Here is a 14,668-nt window from a genome sequence, read left to right as displayed (position 1 = left end):
TTACCTAAGTTTCTAGTTTCCCTATTTAGGTTCTGTTGATCAAAACACCTTGGAGTGATGGTTTGTTGTTCGACTTTTTTATTGTGATCTTGATTTCATAAAAGATATTGTTAATCAAATTATAGGTGTTTTCTGTATCGTCTTTTTTGATGATGACGAATGTATCCTTCACATAACACATCCTCGTGTTCAGCCTGATCACTGGAAAAGTCGAGGCTTTCAGTCTCCTCATAACTGTTTCTACAACAAGTCATAATATTAATAATCCCATTGGTGTTCCCTTTGTCTATTCGTGGACTTTATTGTTCAATTAAAAGAAATATCATGTTAAGCATAGGTCGATGAGTTCTAGTAGACTGATGTTGGAGATTCGTGTATTTTGGAGGATTTGTATCATCATTGAAAGGCAGAGATAGGGTTTCGTTTGCTAAGTTTGATATCAATGAGGTGAATAAAACTGTTACATCAAAGTCTATCATTAATGATGTAGACAATGATATTTTAAAAATCGACAATAATCAATCAAGATCGAGATCGACCGGACAAGCTGTTAGTCATATGTATAGAAATATGAGTATTTCACTTCTACCTGAATTCTGCACTGATGATGTTGTTCAAAATAAAAATGGAAGCTTCACGACTAGACCATACGGTTGAGGGAATGAAACTCCACCAAAATATAGTTTGTGTTAATATATTTGACTGTATTACTATTTGTTATAGGTTCGAATCCTATGAGTAGTATCATTTCCACCGAGGTCTCAATATACACCTAGCTGACAGGTAGCTTCATCCCATAACAGTGTTGATATACATTTTATAAAATTATCAATCATTTTGCCAACTGATTAAATGAATACACTTATTTTCTATCAAAGTACATAGAAATTGATATTAAATATACTTCCGTTATCGCCATCATTAAAATACAATATTTTAGTGGCAAAACACATATATATGCATTTTATGAGCAAGTACATTTATTTGGTGCCTACTTTTATCAGTGTTTATGTATTTAAATAATAATGGCCCCCCAAATGTTCTGGTTCGGCCGAGAGTGAAGATACTCAACTCTCCCTCTCCAAATGCTCTCAAATGGCCACCTACGTACAACCACTGTCGGGAAAGTCCTATTCATCGACTTCTCAAGGCGGAGATGATGTTTACAAAATTGAGTGAACGAAAAGTGAATATCCGGCGACTTAAACGGGTTGGTGGATATGGATATGGAGGATCCTTCTAAAGAAGTTGAAAAACCCTGATTCCGAACCAGTGGTGTACATGGGCTCCAGTATCCTAAGTAAACAAATGGCATATGAACCAATTATTGGTCATCAGCTACCATGAGACTGCATCTCATGACGTTCCTCCATTACCTTTTAGAATAAACTTTCCGATCAAAGATTTGAGGTGTCCACCCCTCAGAAAATCACCTACTTCAGTTTTGGCACCCAGGCATTTTACCAGCTCTCACATAAATCAAACAATTTATATAGCACCTTCTTCTACCATTGTGTATGTATTTACACAGATATAAATAAATAACATATGACTCTTATCCTCTCTTCACCCTTGAAAAAACAACCAAACTATATTAAGAGGATATCACGTTTTTTCCACACAAAAAAATGAAAAATAAAAGGGTTACAAACTTTTACCGTTTAAGAATAATCCATTTTTAGGTCAAAAAACTACACACACACACACATTTAAAAGCTTTTCTCGCGATACACAATATTCGTTTTAATTTATTTTTATACAAAAAAGAAGAAAAGAAAAAGAGAAAAGAGAAAAAAGAAAAAAGAAAAAGGATGATTTTAATTCCACAAGTTGTTTGTAAGTAAAGAAACACTTTAGGTAAATATACACAATTACTGAATAAGCACACACACAAATACGCACGCACACACACAATTTTTAGTTATGGTAACAGAAAAAACAATAGCTGTTACGACAACTGTTATCTAAAAAAAACAAAGTTTTTTCAGGAATTCTGTTATTAACTATTAAAAACTATTAGTTTAGATAGTTGAGAACCATAATGTATGATAAGCAAAGATGGGTTAATGGCCAGCAATGGAATCCAGGACGAGTGTTTTGTCCTATTTGGGATTCGTCAACTGGATGTACTTGCATCTCATGGTTGATTTTCACGTCGGGACTCGAACTCATTACTGTTTGTTTCAAATACCATCACGTTATCCATTTACCTATTGGATCCTGATAACCAATTGCTTGTGCAACAGATAACGCGATGGTGTTTGAAGTGAATGGTATTGAGTTTGAGTCTCGGAGTGAACATCAATTCTGGGATGCAAGTACATCCAGCCGACGAGTCCTCCTGGATTCCAGTGCTTGCCATTATCCATCTTTGCTTATAATACTTAGGAATTAAGGTAATATCGAGGCAATACGCACAGTACGCTCATATGCCAATAAGAGACTGACCAAATGAAGTCCTAAACATCAGTTGGAAGATTGAAGTGAACAATTACAAGTGAATTTAAAAATGTATTGTAAACATCATCACAAGTAAAGAAACATATCTGGATATAGTGGTTTAATAGGGAGAATACACAGGTAGTAGGTTTACTGTCCAACCTCCGATTCGCTCATATCTGTTCGATTAGGTATTTAATAGTTTCCATAAATTATATCGTTAAGACAACTATAATATTTTTTCCCTTGGTAATTGAGTTAAGTTTGGTAAATAAAGCTGGGTTTGTGATTCGTAGATTGTAATAAATGATTATAATAAAATGTGACTTTCATAACCGGTTGAGATTGTGGTGTGTGCTACTGATGTCGATAGATATATAAGTAATATGTGTCATCGATCAAAAATGAAATGTCTGGTCACAGAAGGTTAAGAAAATCAAGGAAAAGAGAATGAAAACAGGGAATGATTAGTGTGGAAACGAAAGAATAATGAAGTCGGAGACGAATAATTGACATTTTGCTACTCCTTATATGGGACTCCTCAACAGTCCACATTCAAGACCCGTATAAAATATCGTACACTGAATGAAGTTATACCTGTAAACCTTTAGATCAGTGGTCTAAAGGTCAAGCGTTCTCATACGAGACGTACTACTAGTATTTGACCAAAGATGCCTCACAAATAATGCCAGAATCTGCTGGGATCACCGGGTAAGTAATAGTGAGTTTAGGTGTAGGGTATCAGGGAATGATGGTAAATTAGTTGATGAGGTTGTGAATCTTCACCGACTGAGATGCTTGGGTCACGTGTTACGTGAGCATGAACACTAATTACCACGACGCAAAATGCTGATTAGTGTTGGAGACGGTTGGAAGGAGGTTAGGGAAGGTCAAACCAAAACGTGGCATCGGTGTTTGAAGTTCCTAACTTCTGATCTGAGCCATGTCAGTCAATGCCGACTACTTGATTGGATTACGTCTGACTCTTGTAATCAATTGTTGGAGACTCTGAGTGACATGTTTCAGAATCAATCAAAATGGTGTTGGTGTATACACTCTCTGTCTTCCATTAAACTATGACTGTTGACTACCTCCAACCACCATCTAATCTCAATATATAGTGCCCGCAGTGTCGAGTCACCTAGACTGGTGGCCACATTGCAACATGATCGATAGCATTCGATCTGCACTAATAGGGACTAGACAAGCATGAGATTGATCGCCACCCAGTGATCAATCAATTGTGACTATGAGATTGAATTTGCTTTATATCTTTCATTCTACGAACTAATTCTTTCTTCTTGCACCATATCCTTATATGCAATCTTTGTTTTATATATTACTACCACTGAATTAGCTACTTCTATGAATTTGGTGTTTATCTTGTTGTGCTAATGAGGTATGGCAACTTGAGAGGATGCATATAAGTGTGCCTGGTCCTATGTTGTATCTGACTGACTGGAAGATACGAGATCTAAGTCCCAGAATTCAACTTCTTGTGGCAGAGTAGTGGATACATACTTCTCAAAGATCCGATACTAAGACAAAAAAAGTAGCCATCCAATGTTTCTTAGTTTTCAGTGAATATCTAAATTAGATTAATTCGTAATAGTAACAAAAGTTAAACTTCTCTCTTACACATGACCTAATTAATTCTTTAAGTCACAAACATTTAACAACAATAATAATGTTATTTCAGTAGGCATCCAGTAATGGTTATGCTTATGATATTACAAAATTCTTATAATAGTATACATTCTAATGAAAACTCCGCCTGGAATCACTCCAGCGGCTACTACCGGTCCCAAACCCGGATAAAGGAGGGAGGGTTGGGCATAGGGTTAGCAACCCCATCCCGTAGAAAACTAACTAACCGGAAAAATGAAAAGAATATGCCTGGTGTTCATTCACCCAGTTACGTTAAAACAAACAAACAAACAACAACAACAACAAAAAACCAAAAAAAATCTATAAAATATCAGTAAAGAAAAACTCACATGGTTTAGATAAACTTTTTTAAAACTTAAAAGGAATTCCATGAAAGAACTGAGTCTATATTCCATTGGAATATAATATAGAAAACAAAAGATGAGTTCTTCCGTGACATCTACTTTTCTAATTAGTTTGTTTGTTTTTTTTTCTCTTTTCATTTAGCTAATGAAATATGTTAACATAATAATTACTTTGGGTAGAAATATATAGATATATATATATAATTCATTTACTATTATAATAGTGAATCTGTAAAGTAATTTATAGTTAAATTCATGAGTCTATTATGGAAAATCTGAAAGGATTGCACAGCTATTTTGTCCTATGATGAGACTCTTCAACAGTGCATATCCACGATCCAACTTGTGGGATTCGAACTTAGGACCCTCGGTCTCATTTGCGAATCAGCATCCAATGGTGTTAATATCTAACTTCAACTAATCCATGGGACTGAACCACCATTTAACATTGTCTTCAATGGATTACTGTCTCATAATAGACGCGGTTAAACTCTACTGGTCACGCCTTCTTAATTAGAACTCTAGGATATACCTCTTGAAATCAGTCATTAGTGAGCACATGATGATTTTACTCAAAAAGGGACACATGAATTCAACTATTAAATTACTATAATTTTCACAAATCCCCCCTTTTTTTCTGATAATATAAATTATTTATTAACACGACATCACAATTTATATTTATGATAAATTTTAGGGAGAAAAAGAAAAGAAAACGAAATATGGGAGAAAAATAAATAGAACTTCTCAACTAATTAATATCGTGATTCATTCACAATATAAACATTCTCATAATTTAGATGATTTAAACATAATTGTAAAATAAGCACTAACTTACAATAAGCAAAGATGGATAGTGTCTAGCAGTGGAATACAGGACGCACGTTTGGGATTCGTCAGCTGGATATACCTGTATCTGAGAGTTGATGTTCACTCTGACACTTGAACTCAGTACCGTTCGCTTCTATCTATCTTTCGCTTCATTTCTGTCCAGTTTGATAAAAGATTTATTGAATAGAACTAATCGAGATTGTATAAGTAATATTGATAAAGATGAATTAAGACTAATATATATTAATTATAGGTAAGTAGATAAGATGTAGGTGTTTGTAGGTGAACGGCATTAGGTTTCAGTCCTGGGGTAAAAATCACCTCTGATATGCAGATACATCCAGTTGATGATGAAACGCGTATCCTGAATACCACAGCTAGCCACTATCCTTCTATGTTTAAAATAAAGTAAGTCTATTTAGTTAATGTATGATGCAGGGGGAGGATTATTAAAATCTATAAACTGATTAAAATTCAGTAAAATATTGAAATTTATTACACCCTTTTCGTCACTAAAAATATAGATCTGCATCATCCTACTCTTTAACCAGTGAGTATGTTCTTAAATCTGATGCTTTATTATGCAAGCGGCATTATCACCATGGAAAAACTAAGGTATACACATCACCACAAACCTGAAACAATATGTAAACAATTGAATTATATCTCATTCTGTTTAATAATTAAAAATGTGTGCATATATGCCTAACCAGACGTAATCTTTACATGTAATGGTTAGTTGAATGGTCCAAACAATAAAGTTACATTTTATGCTAATGAACAAATGATGGATCAAGTTTGAATGATAAGTGATTGCTGGTACATATATCTATATATAAATGTGTTTTATATACAGTTCATATTACTTAGCCAACATAACTTCTTATTCATTCCTTATCTTTTGACTCAATTAGAGGTTGGTTTCACATATTATAAGAAACGCAAATATCTACATAAAAAACCATCTAACATAATACAAATTAATTCAAATTGACCATCTTGTTGAAATACATCAACATTTGTAATAGTATTGTGGTGCGTGCTACTTATATTGATATAAGTAGTATATGACGCAAGTCAAGAATATAAAGTCTGGCGGCAGAAGATGGGGACGATCAAGAAAGGAAGAGCAGGAATAAAAAGCAATTAGTATGGAAATGCAAGAACAACGAAGTTCGAGACAATTATTGAACATTTTGCAAATTAAGTATTATAGTATGGTTTTTTTTATTTTACCAAGTAACTCTGTAATGGTGTGCTACCAATAATAATTCGGTTGTCCTCAGCTGTGTTATCATTCACTACAGTATTATTGCAGAATTAGTTTAAATGATATAATTACGTATGTAGAAACCTTAGTCAACCGAAATGTATTGTTCTAATTGACCACATAGTTTTGACAAAGTCTAATATTTGTAATATGTACTCTCTCTCTCTCTCTCTCTCTCTGGTGGTTAGAGTGATCTAGAAAATACTTCTAAAAAGAGACACAAAAATGCTTTGAAAACGTTGAGAAACATCTTATCCAATGAGCATACAAAAGACATTTGGCTAAAATCATCTAGAAAGTGTAAAGTCATATGCTGCATTGATTCACTGAATGATTATCTATACTGCTACCATGTATAGTAGTGTTGCAGAATTTTCCGAAAGCCCAAGGCTATCTAAAATGTTATGAATACCCCAAATATTTTGTACGTAAAGGAACGATCCTTTGAAGTTGTTGTGTAGATTTAGACTAGGGTTCACTAGACAGCTTGTTAAACCTATTCTGTTATTTATTTATTTATTTAAACACGTAAACATTGGTACAAGGAGACACCAAATAGATATGCATCACATCAATTATTCGAGTTGTGTGATGGCTGGGATACTGCTTGGGTTCCCAAACCGAAGCAGATGGTTTTCTGAGGCGGCCAAATTCCGAGCCTTTAACTTAAATGTCTAATCCACAAGGCAGCTGAGCGGCGTCAGGAGGTGCAGTCACGTAGTAGCGGGTGACCAACAATTGGTTTCCTTAGGATCCTGTAGTCCATGTACACCATTGGTTTGAAATCAAGATTTTCTAACTTCCCTAGGTGGATCCTCCATATCTATATCCACCAACCCGGTTAAATCGCCGAATATTCACTTTTCGTCCTCTCAATTTCGTAAACAACAGTGATGCCGCGAGGAGACAGTGAGTAAGAATTTCTTAATAGTGGTTGTATGTACGTGGCCGTTTATGAGCATTTGGAGAGGGAGAGCTGATTCTCCCGACTCTTGGCCGTACCACAGCATTTAGGGGCTAAACTGAATCTACCGTTCTATTGGAAGACTTATCACAAGTGAATGACCAAATTTAATAAAAACACTAATTGTTTTTTAACCAAGTTAATTATCATCTGAATTGTCAAAGTAAAAGGAATCATTTTCAATAAGTTTACCTTTACATATGTACAATTATAAATATGATTTTTTATCTCCTAATTATTAAAAATTGAACTCTGAAAGTCTGTCAGCTATTCGTTTTATGTGAACTATGAATTCAAATATGTTGAATTTAAGAGTCCATTAAAGCTAGACTATTATGAAAAACCTAAAAACAGTAGATAATTGTTTCGTCCTAATACGAGACTCTTCAGCATTGCGCATTCACAATCACATTCTCAGGATTTGAACCCACCACCTTCGATCTCATACTAGAATGAAATAGCCGTCAAATGCTTCAAGGTTTTAATCGACTCATGAATCCAACTACATCATCAGGTACTTGTATCACTATAAACACTATTAATACTTGGTAAGTAAATAATAGACGTAACATTCTCTTAACTACCAAATTGATCATTACAATAACAACAACGACAATAACAACATTCAAACTGTTTACTTTCGACTCAATCTAATAAGATTGTAAAACCTTAAAACAGTAAGCTTATTAATATGGAATCTTATTGTATACAATAGTAATGAATTATTTTATGCATTTTTCTGTACTGATTTCATTATCATTCTAAGCTATTTCATTATGTCTTTGTTATATTTAAACAATAAAGAAATGTGATTTTGGAATGGCTTTATTGTGTTTATAAAGAAACTAATGATTTTGAGGTCAAATACTTATGAAATTAACTTAATGAAATTATTTTAGAATATCAAAAGATATTGTCTGTTTTATGTACTACTAATGTCAACAGGTATATAAGTAGTATAGATCATCAATTGAAAGTGAACTAACTGGTGACAGAAAGTTAAGAAGATTGAAGAAAAATGAGAATGAGAACAAAGAATGATTGCTGTGGAAACAAAGGAACAATGAAGTTTGAGATGATTGATTGACATTTTAAAAGTAAAGTATTTACTATATGGTTCTCAGATTTTACTATGATGTTCTGTAATATGCATGTTGAAATACATTCGATTAGTCTTCACATGTGTATTCTCGTTCACTACAATATCAGTATAAAACATAGTATTAACAAACCCTGGAAGGGAGACTCACTTAGTGAGACTAGAAGGCAAATATCTAATTTTATTATAAAAATAACAATAAAATTGAGTAAATTAGTCAGACACTGAAAACGTGAAAGCACTGGAAACCTGTTTCGTTCGAGTATGGGATTTTTCAATAGTTTGCATCCACTAATATGCAACTTGAAATCAAACACAGGACTTTCAGTATCCCTCACGGAAGTTTAATCCCTAAACCATTGAGCAGGTATCTAATAGTGAACTTGTCTTCGTATTCGTGTTAATGGACTTCTGAGGAATAGTTCCATTTTAATACAATATGTTTCAGTATTATTCACCTTAAAACAGACGATGAGTATTGATGTGTATTTTAATTCTAAAAGTAGCCTTAGTTCTACAACAGATTAGAGTACTCGCTACGGACAAGCACTATTGAAATTTACTTACATATTTACTCCTGTTACTCCCAATGGAGCATAAGCAGCCGACCAGCATTCTCCAACCTATTCTGTCACGGGCCCTCATTTTTAGTTATAACCAATTATTGTTCATTCTCCTCATGTCTGTCTCCATTTTTCGGCGTAATGTGTTATCTGTTCTTCTCCTCCTCCTTTGACCTTGATGATTTCAAGTAAGGGCTTGCCTTGTGACGAAGTTCAGTGTCTTCCTAAATATATATACTATCCACTTCCAGTACTTCTGCCTCATTTCTTCCTCCACTCGAATCTGGTTTGTTCTCTCCCACAGTAGGTTGTTGCTGATAGTGTCTGGCCAACCGATCTGAAGTATTTTCCACAAACAACTGATAATAAACACTTGTATCTTCCGAATGATGGCTTTAGTGGTTCTCCAGCTTTCCCCTTTATACAGTAGAACTGTCTTGACATTTGTATTGAAAATTCTGACTTTGATGTTGGTTGATAGTTATTTTGAGTTCCATATATTCTTCAAATGTAGATATGCTGCTCTTTCACTGCCAATTCGAGCCTTCATATCTGCATCGGATCCATCGTGTTGAGACCTACTGCTTCTGAGGCTGTTGCTACACTCATCGTCTTCTCCTATATTTGTTGTTTTGTATCCATTATATTCCATACTTTCCCCTTAAATGTTGACGTCTTCATGATCCAGTCGATTACCAGGATCTCTATCATTGAAATAGATATTAAGTTATACTTTCTCCCTATTGCTTACACAACTTTAACTTATCCACATATAAATTAAATACTATAAACATTAAACAAACACATGTGATCTATTAACTTTTTTCCAGTTCATTGAACATATGTTTCATGAAAAAAAAACAATGTTACTAATAAAGCGTATTCTTAAGAAAAAAGGGGAAGAAACTTTTTCTCTTTTCTTTTTTCTTTTAAAAATAATTGCGTAATACAAAATAATAGATCATTTCGATGGGGGAGACTAACTTGTGAACGCACGTGAGATACTACAAATAGTTACTATGTAGGATATTTCAGTTTTACACCTTCTGTTCTATCATCAATTTCATAAAGGCGAATCGTTATTTTTTTCCCCGTGAATTTTAATAAATGTAAAGAAGTAACAAACCCTTCAGATAAATAAAAGCGACTTATGTAATAAGTCCTTTGTACAACCTAATGATTACTATTTATAATATTACTGGATATATTGTTATTAGTTTACAATTTCGTAAAATATAATCACCTACGGCAAGTCTATCTGTTGTGAGTTTAAAGCCGGCTAATTATCATGTGATTTATTCGTCAATCAAAATACGACTTATTCAATCTTAGTATTGTGCTAATCCAATGACGTTCGACCGGTATGAGCAGCCTAGCGTCCTTATTAGTCCTTTTCTCTCTTAGCCTTGAGTCCAAAACCCTAATACCAGCTTCCACTATGCGAATTATTTATTTCAAACATACTTGATCTGTATACCAGCCACACAAACCGTATCACATCATAAAATAGGAAATAACATTTTTAAAAAATCAACGGTCGTTCTTTCCCTGTGGTGCATAGTTGTCACACGGCTGATATGGTTCCAACAATAAAGCGTGACCTCTACAGTTCCATCATATAAAGTATGAGACAGTTGATTACATATTTCCGATAAGTGATATTCATAAAACTATTCGTGTTCTTTAATATAATCCACGAAAAACACAACAAGCAAATGAAAACTGATCGTATCAACTAGTATCTTCCCCAATATATCACATAATTGATTTATTTCATTTTGTTGTAACGAACCAGGTATCAAAGATAAAATTACAAGATCATTACTCATGATAAATTATACGTTCAAAGAGACATTATTCATTTACATTGCATATAAAATAAACTAAAATTAATCTTTATCAGTAGTTGTAAGTAGTTTTGATTAGTAGTACAATGATATCACTTGAAATATCATTAGAGTTTTGCAATAGTTATAGAAATGTGAATAGACATTTTAGATAATTAATTCTTATAACTATGGATAATCCTGACAATATACTCTATAGATCTTATCACGATCCATAATACTAATGATTCACATTTTTTTTATTACACATAATGTTGTGAACGAGTACACAAATGGGGATAATCAAATGTATTTGAATATTAAATTACAGAACACAATCAATCAATTGTCTCAAACTTGATTGTTCCTTTTGCATGTATCAGTCAATCATTTCAGACTTCATTGTTTCTGTAGTTTCATAGTAATTGCTTTCTGTTCCTGTTTTTTTTCTTTCTCAATGTTCTGCTGCCAGACATTCTTATCTTGACTTTCGTTATATACTACTCATATCGATATAAGTACCATACATCACAATAATATATATGAAAACGGATAGATTATATAAATTTTGAGAAATACTCAGTGACTACTTATATTTTAGTCAACATCAGTCAGTCAGTCAGTTAGTTACGAAGTAGTACTAGGCACCTCCCAGATTTTAGCTAAAATATTAGTCAACCTAATCGCTAAAATTAGACCACTATACTTAAAGACTTCTGGAGCCAATCCATCTATACCAGCTGCTCTTCCTTGTTTCAGATTCATTATAACCTTTTGAACTTCAACAAGAGTCGGGGGACCTACTTCAATGTCTGGGAATGATGGGTAGTTGCAGAGTAGCTGAAGGTCAGCTGAACTACTCCTTAAAGTGTTTCGCCCATTGTTCTAAATACCTGAATTAAGAGCAGATAAGACTGTCTTCTTTTTCCGAAATAGTCTCACTTACACTTCGTTTTTTAGTTCCAGTTTCTTTTATGAGGCTGAAAAGCTGTCTTGTGTTAATATCAGTCACTATATATATAATTACTATTTAAAAAAGTCTAATCAATAATGTAAGTGACTTTCTATTTATTGATTTATGAATCTTATATCCAACTAAGTTTGTATATTGTTTAAAATCCCCTTTCCCCCCCCCAAAAAAAAATACCAATCTATTGCTATGTGATTTTTCAATAGTTTTCCATCATTGTTCATTATATAATGATAACAATAATAATGATAATCAATGCTAACAGATCACTTAATGAAAAACACATATTTACCCTAATAATCTATTGGTTATTAAGCTTGTAAAATGTAACTCAACTAGTTTGACACAAACACACACACACATGCACCTACACACATTTACACAAAAATATAGATTTCAATGGTTGTTTCTTTATGTATATATTCTTTTCAGTATTATAATTTATGTAAATATTGTCCATATCATCAGATAGGGTGTTAATTAAAATTAATTTGCTTGTATCCAATATAATTTATATTAACATTCTTCTTCTTCTAACTGGATTATTAAATGAGAGGGTTGTATTATAGCTAGACAACCATGAAAAACCTGAAAATAATAGACAGCCGTTTCGTCCTATCCTGTGGGACTCAGCAGTGTGCATTAATTGATTTATGAATTCAACTATAAAATAACAAAGATTTTTACAAAATCCCTTCTGCTAAATGATAATGACTTTAAATGAATAAATAAAACATATTACTATATGAATATATCTATGGTAATTCGTGAATAAATTGTATCAGAAGAGAGTGGGCTTGTAAATCATGAATCCATTAAAGTTAGAGAATTATAGAGAACATAGAAGCACTGAACGGGTTCAAATCCTGAGGGTGTGATCGTAAATGCGCATTGCTGAGGAGTCTCATACTAGGACGAAACGGTTGTCCAATGCTTCTAGGTTTTCCATGGTACTCTAGCTTTAATTGACTCATAAATGATTATTTTTTTATTTCATTAGAGTGAGAATTGTGATAATTTCTTGATGTCATTCATTAGCACCCATAGTGTAGACTAGTGATGCAAGAGAATTTGATCATTTCGATAAACAGATATGACAGAAGATGTTAGTGCAATAAAATAATCACAAACCTGATTTAAATATCATATGTTTAAATTCCTATGATTAAGTAAGTAGCTATAATTGATCGAAAATCATAAACAAAGACGTTAATATCCACTGGAGATTAACAGTTCAAACATCAAGAAAGTATATGTAGTACAATCAAACTTTTCACTCTATAAAAGCTTCACTTCTTGTACATGGATTATGAAGATTAGATGATTACTTTGTTTTAAATTCACATCAGCTTGTGAATCATTTACAGAAATAAAGTCACAATAGACATATCTTCGTTTTCAGTGAGCAGTTTCATAACTATGCAATCTAACAAATTAACCATGAATACAACACAGGATTTGTGCATCTCAAAATATACACAATAACATTTAATCCAATGATTTATATTTATAATTGTACTGAATTATTGATATCGTATAACAATCAACTAGTATCATTGATAAGTCTATTCTCATTCATGTGATTGTTGAACCCAACTAGTTACAACTGCTCATTAGTATTTATTTCATTTAACTAATCCGAATAGAACAGAAACTATGAGACAAATGAATGTAGTAAATAAACATGATTTTTGAACTTAAACTGATTACATTTTTTTTAAACATTATTAATATTCAAACCCTACCCCACCACTCTCCCATGTTATTTTTACACAATAAAACTCATTTAAGCTTTTGTTTCTTTTTCATGAAAATGTATTATCCATATGTACTGCAAACAAATTAAATGGTTACTTATTCAAAGCATTTTTTTAAAAATAATTGGATACCATTTTACAAGGATAGTTATATATAACATACCCTTATGGGCCAGGGTACTTTTACATTCCAGACTTTCACGTGACAACTTAAACAGTACAGCTCACTCCTTTTTAACAAGAAAGCCAGATACCGCCTAAGATTAAATTTTATAACGACAATAACAATATAATTATGAATGTAACCTTACTAAAATGCTTACCGTTTTGAAGAAAAATTAAATGCAAGGACTGTTCCGTTTGTATTTTGATCTGTTTATATGTATATTAATATAGACTTTTATGATTTATATATCCAATGAACAGTATTATTGACTGGATCCAATATAATCAAGATTACTTATTGTGTTATTAATTAATTTCAGTATTGTGCAAGTATAATCACCACACATATATATGTATGATAGAATGGTAATCATTAATCCCTAATAGTCAATAAGTGTTTATTTAATTACATCAATTAACCAATCAAATAAATCGGAGATCTAATAAACAACAAATATCAACCAATAGAAATGCAGTAAAAAATTTTTTTAGTTTTTTTTTTAAAGAAAATAAATAAAAAAAATGGAATTGAGAAAAAGTGTATGTCGTTAAGGGGTAAATATAACTGTGTTTGTATATTTTTTTTTCTCTCATAATGTCAGAAGGATAAAAATTTAAGAGAAATGTTTATTTACTTTCTAAAGAAGAACAACATGACGATGACGAGTGGGGTTGGGTGGGGTGGGTTGGAAGAAAATCACTGTGATAAACTTAATTTACAGATTAATAGTCATATAAAATATCATTATATTCTTTGATTTCTTAAAACTAG

The 14,668-nt window shown here is 32.6% G+C and overlaps 1 protein-coding gene across 1 annotated transcript in view; it reads right to left on the bottom strand.

Moving 5' to 3' along the window:
• Nucleotides 1–14,343, bottom strand: part of SLC1A2 (Excitatory amino acid transporter 2) — a 93,978-nt gene extending 79,635 nt beyond the window's left edge. Inside the window, exon 1 of the mRNA XM_051216718.1 lies at nucleotides 14,055–14,343. The gene's annotated coding sequence lies outside the window, so the exon portion shown is untranslated. The remainder of the gene's footprint in view (nucleotides 1–14,054) is intronic.
• Nucleotides 14,344–14,668: the final 325 nt, after the last annotated feature.

Source organism: Schistosoma haematobium, chromosome 6 (genome assembly GCF_000699445.3).
Source record: "Schistosoma haematobium chromosome 6, whole genome shotgun sequence".
Taxonomy (NCBI): Eukaryota; Metazoa; Platyhelminthes; class Trematoda; order Strigeidida; family Schistosomatidae; genus Schistosoma; species Schistosoma haematobium.
Note: the sequence above shows the minus strand (reverse complement) of the source record. Positions and strands in the feature narration are given on the sequence as shown.